Source organism: Embiotoca jacksoni, unplaced genomic scaffold (genome assembly GCF_022577435.1).
Source record: "Embiotoca jacksoni isolate LCO1_2020_lvr unplaced genomic scaffold, fEmbJac1.0.p SCAF_40, whole genome shotgun sequence".
Lineage (NCBI taxonomy): Eukaryota > Metazoa > Chordata > Actinopteri > Embiotocidae > Embiotoca > Embiotoca jacksoni.
Genome location: NW_027185393.1, coordinates 179,997 through 186,544, shown reverse-complemented (window position 1 = coordinate 186,544; position 6,548 = coordinate 179,997).

Below are 6,548 nucleotides of genomic sequence, written 5' to 3'. Positions count from 1 at the left end.
AGCAAGGGTCCCAGAATTCTGTGCACTTGAAAACTTAGAAACTCTTGCCCAAAATGTCAAGCCCCTCACGTAAAATCTTAGAGTGCCTCTACATGCCGATCTGATCTAGATCACTGATGTCCTCTGACACTGGTCATTCCCAGGGTCAGGGAAAACAACACGCAAACAACACAATACAAAAAAAGGCAAAACACAAACTCAAAACAAAAATCCATTTAGTTTTTCCCTGGACTCTGACCTCGGTCTCCTGCACGGCAGTCCAGGACTTATTCCTTGTACTTCCCTTCCAGCCTCCTTACAAGAACTTAACAGTCCTTGTACTTCATTTGAAATTCTATTGAGTGCCGTTCGTCACATGATTTCAGTCACATGACCTTTCTCTTGTCTACTTGCGTTTTCTTCTCACGCCTAGGATGTGCCAGGCATCACAAAGACAGGCTGCCCTCTTGTGGTGTATTACATGCTTTGCCATTATACTGGGCTGCATGTTAGTCCACACAACACTCTCACACATCAGTGGGTGAGCTGGATGGGTAGGGACATGCAGCGGAGTGGTGGTAGTCACAGTGAAGAAGAGGAGAAGAAAGGGGAAGCACAAAAGAAGAGAAGAGAAGAGAAGAGAAGAGAAGAGAAGAGAAGAGAAGAGAAGAGAAGAGAAGAGAAGAGAAGAGAAGAGAAGAGAAGAGAAGAGAAGAGAAGAGAAGAGAAGAGAAGAGAAGAGAAGAGAAGAGAAGAGAAGAGAAGAGAAGAGAAGAGGACAGTGGCAGCAGAGTCAGGTGGACTTTGTTTGACCACAGATGAGGTGACTCAAGTTCAAATGTTACATAATCTCGTTGGACTCTTGTAGACATGCTGCTAAACACACAGAACACACACACAAACACACAACACACACACAAACACACACGCACACACGCACAGGTCAGCCCCAAATGGTTGAACAAACGTAAGTCAATGAGGCGCAGTTTTCATGAGTCTGTTATTGGAGAGAGAAAGAAACCTCAGTGTTTGGAGTGATGTCGTGTCTCTTTTCAGTTCTCCCTGCTTGTGTAGTTTTGTGTGTGTGTATGTGTGTGTATGTGTATGTGTATGTGTGTGTGTGTGTGTGTGTGTGTGTGTGTGTGTGTGTATGTGTGTGTGAGGGGGGGGGAGGGATCTAACTTACAAAGCGTACATAAAAAGTAGGTAATGTAGTATTTTAACCCAAACCGTGACATCTTTTTTATACCTAATCATGTAGCTTTGGTGCCCTACACATTATTCAAGTAGTTTTGGTGACTAATATTAAATTATACTCATCAAGGTGTAAAGTTTAACATTAATGAGAACACTGGACCTTAATGATGTTATAAATAAATAATGTTTATGATGTCACCATTACAATGAAGCCCCGCAAACAACGGTCCTCGATCTTATTTCCTGTGCAACTTTGTGGCACATGTTTTGTTTGTTTTACTAACAAAGGCCTCAGTCTTCATTTCACTGGATGAGCAACAGACTGTTTTTATTCTTTGAATAAAGCTTGTAATCCTGATGGTCCAACGGGTCCTGTTGGTTTTGTGATTTGAGTCACTTCGGTTACTGTGTTGTTACTGTGTCACAAATGGAAAACAAACTTTATATCTTCAACACATTTTTGTGTTTTAAGAAAAAAAAAAGTTTAAGATACAGTCAAAACTCCATCTTCCACTTAACTAATTCAATTGCTTTCCACTCATTTGCTTGTTAAAAGAAATATCTCCATTTACATGCCACACGTGCACAGGAATGAGGTAGAGAGCAAGAGAGTTGTGAGTCACCCTGCATCCATTGTCAGCCTGGATGAAAGGCTGCTGAACTCTGCATGACTGTAGTCAAGTTACACACGCACGCACGCACGCACGCACGCACGCACGCACACACACACACACACACACACACACACACACACACACACACACACACACACACACACACACACACACACACACACACACACACACACACACACACACACACAAATACACAGGCATGTTATGGGATTCCCTCTCTGGAACATCTACCTTTTTCATGACCACAGTCAGTGTGTGTGTGTGTGTGTGTGAGATTGTCATGTACATATGAAGTGAGTGTTTAGATGTGCAGCAAATGGTTCCTGCGCTGCACTGTTGCACCCTGCAGTCACCACACATCATTCACCAGTTTGACACTGTATGTCCATGTTAACAGAAATACTAAGATCATACATGGACTACTTATTGTATTGCTTAAAACTGTGGGGGATGTAGACAAAATGAAATGGCTCCAACCTCTGCTCTATTAGATCCTCAGTGAGGGATCTCAAAACTTATTTTGTAGTTAAGGCTTGGGTTCTTGGCTCCAGTCAACTGCCTGGCAACCATGTGGAGATTCAAAGAAATTACTACTAAAATGTAAATTTGTTGTTTTTGGACAAATGAGCTAGAATGTGTCAATCAGGAATCTTTAGCTGATTTTTTTCCTCCCAGTCTGTTGTGGGTTTTTTTTTTATGTCAAGTTAACTAACTGCTGGCTGTAGACTTCTATTTAGCCTCTTAAGCCCGAGGCAATTTTTAAAAAAATTTCCACCTGAAAAAACATCCCCAAATTGACTTAGTGTCATCTCCATAACTTTAAGACCAAAATAAAAAAAACTTGGGACATGGATAAGAGACACTGAAAATATATGCTCATGTTTAAAAAAAGTTCTAACAGGGCCATTTTACCGCTGTATTGCATCACCTCTTCTTTTAACAACACTCTGTAAATGTCAGGGAACTGTGGAGACCAGTTGATGGAATTTTGAAGTGAAATGTTGTCCCATTCTTGCCTGATTTAGGATTCCAGCTGCTCAACAGATCGGGTTCGCTTTTGTCATATTTTTTGATTGATGATGCGGCAAATGTTTTCAGCACTGACAGTCAGGACTGCAGGAAGGCCAGTTTCCAAACTCTTCTTCTACAGAGCCATGCTTTTGTAATTGGTACAAAATGCGGTTTGGCATTATTTTGCTGAAATAAACAAAGGCTTCCCTGAAAAAGATGTTGGCTGGATGGCAGCATATGATGCTCCAAAACCAGTATATATCATTCAGCATATATCTGGGTGCCACGTAAGCCATGTGTACCAATGCACCCCCATACCTTCACAGTTACTGGCTTTTGAACTGTGCACTGATAGCAAGATGGATGGTCCCTCTCATCTTTAGCCCAGAAATTGTGGCGTCCATTTCTTAATTTCACGATGACAAATCAGCCAACAGAGGAAAGCTTTAGTAAGGTTTCTTAAAAGAAGTGTTGGGTAAATTAGTTGAAAATGCTTCAATTGCTCATTACACATTCCTGCTCTGAGCTACACCTCTGTCAAATGTCGCAAAGTGCCAAGCTGATATGAACCCTCCATCCAGCATTTAAGTCCCAGTAAAACAACAAGCTGCCAAATGTAAATTTAACAAAGTGTTGTTTGAATCAGTAACTGCAAAATGATTACAGAATTTTAAACTGTAATCCCTTACACAGCTCGTTAACAAAGAAATACTTTCAATAATGTCAATTTTACTTTGCTGCGTGTACTCCTTTCCCCTCATTTCCTGTCATTGTAAAATAAAGGTATAACACGCACAGAGTATAATCTCAAAAAATAACCGTTGATGTAGTTATTGTTGGACCTTGGACAAAGTCATACTCGCGTTTCCCGTCTTCTTTCCAGGCTTTGTGCAACCCTAACCCCATCCTGACCCCAGCTCTTTACTTAACACACAGTATCAAGGAATTTGGCCATCCTCTACTAAAATAAATGTAGTTCTAGCGTCTCTTAGCAATGCTTGACATGTCAACTCAACAATGCACAATGGAAAGCCATCGCAAAGACACAGACAGTCATGTTTTCATCACTTCAGAAGACATTGATTTACAACAATTTCCTAACCTCTACCCTAATTCTACCCCATTTTACAGCATGCCTTTAACCAGAAATATAATGATACAGATACATAATGAAGACTTGCCTTTTTTTTTTTTTTTCAAAACGGGACACAAGATGACTATGTAAACTGATTTATGTCCCCACAACATGAGTAATACAAGTACACACATGCATGTACAGGAATGTAGACTGAGGCTGTGTGTTAAACACTGGGATGATCATCCAGGGGTCATACAAGGGTTTAAGTCTAGAGGTGGCGCCCTGTTGTCTTCAAACATACCCACATTACAGACACATAATGTACACATGTAGTAAGACAAAGGCCCACATGGTTGGAAATACACATGCACGCACACATACAACATCCATATACAGACACATAAACCCCACAATTTAAGCCTTATTTATCTGTCCGAACACACAGGCACAATTTCACACACACACACACACACACACACACACACACACACACACACACACACACACACACACACACACACACATGCGTGCGCGCACTGAAAGTGAAGTATGCGGCATACCAAACATACATAGCCCTGGACAAAGGTAACGGAGGGACAGAGGTAAACCAGAGGTTAAAGCATGGATGGAGAGAAAAAGACAGATGGATTGATGGTGAACAGAAGGATAAACTCAGGAGGAGATGAGCTGATGATGAGGGATGGGGGGAGTGGAACAGAAAATTAAAGGAAAGAGGAATGGAGAAAAATATGCATGGTGAGAAAAAGAACAGAAGGGAGGAGAAAACCCTCTGTTCTGATTTGGGAGTCAACACAATATTGCTAACTTTATCTGTCTGTAAAAGTCATGGCTTTTCGTCATTCAAGCGTCTTTTTTGACATTAATGTCGACATGACAGAGCCATTACAAAAACAGCCCCTTTTCCCAAAATAATTTTTCTTATGAAGGAAAAAAAAGGTTAGAGGACAACAATGGTCATGCTTGAAAGAAAAAGTTAACTGTTGGCAAGAGGAAGTGAACAGTGGTCTCCACGCATCTACTCACAACTCCTTCCTACATGGGATTCGTTGCTTGACACCAACATCCTCATCTCATAACCTTTAAAATACTTTGGCACTTAAATGTAAAAACATGTTGTTTGGTACTTTCTAAAACAACTGTCGTTTTTCTACATGAGAAAGCAGTCACCCAAAATATATTTCCTGCAGCAAATTCGTTGTATAAAAATACAATTTATCGGAAAAAGGGTTGATTAGTAATGCAAAAATCCAGTATAGTGTGTGTTGAATAATAAATAAAGGACATGATAATATAGTGAATAGGATGGAATAGAAGAGGGTTGTGTTAGCAGAGAACTATATACAAAAAAGGATGTGCGCAGGGGGGGATGAGAAGTGGAAGAACAAATGTGTCTTGTGGTGTGTATCACTGCACCTCCAGCCTCCCGTCCTCTCTCTCTGCTCCTTAAAAGAGCCTCACATGTGTGAAGGGCGTAAAATCACTTCCTGGGTTGGAACGCTTTTGACCCCATCTCCTCAGTGGGAGGTGGGACTGAAGGCTGAACCTTTCACAGGGCTAAAAGGTGACTGCTGTCTCACTGAGACAAACACAGACAGATGAGAGGAGGAGGAGGAGTGAAGGAGGAGGAGGAGGAGGAGGAGGAGATGATGAAGGTTGTTGATGGTTCCAGCTGGAAAACAAGTCAGAAAGTTCAGGAGACAATGTGTCAGCAATTGGTTTACGGGGAAATTTTTGAGATGAATGCAAAAATGTTGAAGATATGAAATATAGAATTTCCACATGACTAGGCAACATTGAAAAAAATTGTATTTCCAAAGGCAACTTATTTGAGTTCATCTATAATTTCCAATTATCATTTAGGAACAATGATTCTTTCGAGTTGTTTCAGAGTAATTCAAATTAGCAATTCAAATCTTCTCTCTTTAACCCCTGTTTGTGAAGTATCTAAACCCACCACAACACCAGCAAATACGACACCCACACACCTCCACCCGTTGACCCGTAGTCAACCTCTGTCTTGCTAACCTGTATTTATTGGCCATTAAAGGCCAATAATTCACTAAAACCCTGACAACTCTGATTTATAGGCAAATTCATCACACTGTGCTTCTACATCAGGGATGGACGTGTGGATGGATAGATAGATATATACATATACATAAGAATCCACATAGAATGTCACTGTCAGAGAGATACTGCTGTACAGCCAATGAGTTTAAGATGTAGCGTCACCACCTATAAACAAATACACACACACACACACACGCACACACTATGATAGTAAAGGTGTAGAAAATGTTGCCTGTTGTTCTTTTAAATTGGCAGTGTGTGCGTGCATGTGTGCGTGCATGTGTGCGTGCGTGTGTGCGTGCGTGTGTGTGTGTGTGTGTGTGTGTGTGTGAGAGTGTGTGTAAGAGAGCTTTAAGTGCTGAGCCATTAGTCAGGAGTCAGATTGTCTGGTTGCTTCCATTGTTCTTTTGCTTCCTGATGACCCTCGAGGAAGTGTATGTCAGTGTGTGATGTAGCAACTTGTTGTTTTTGTTAGCATGTTGTCTTTTATGTGTCCTATAAGGGACGGGAAGGGTGTTTCCCACCAGTCACAGAGACCTCAAATCCACAGGCCTGAA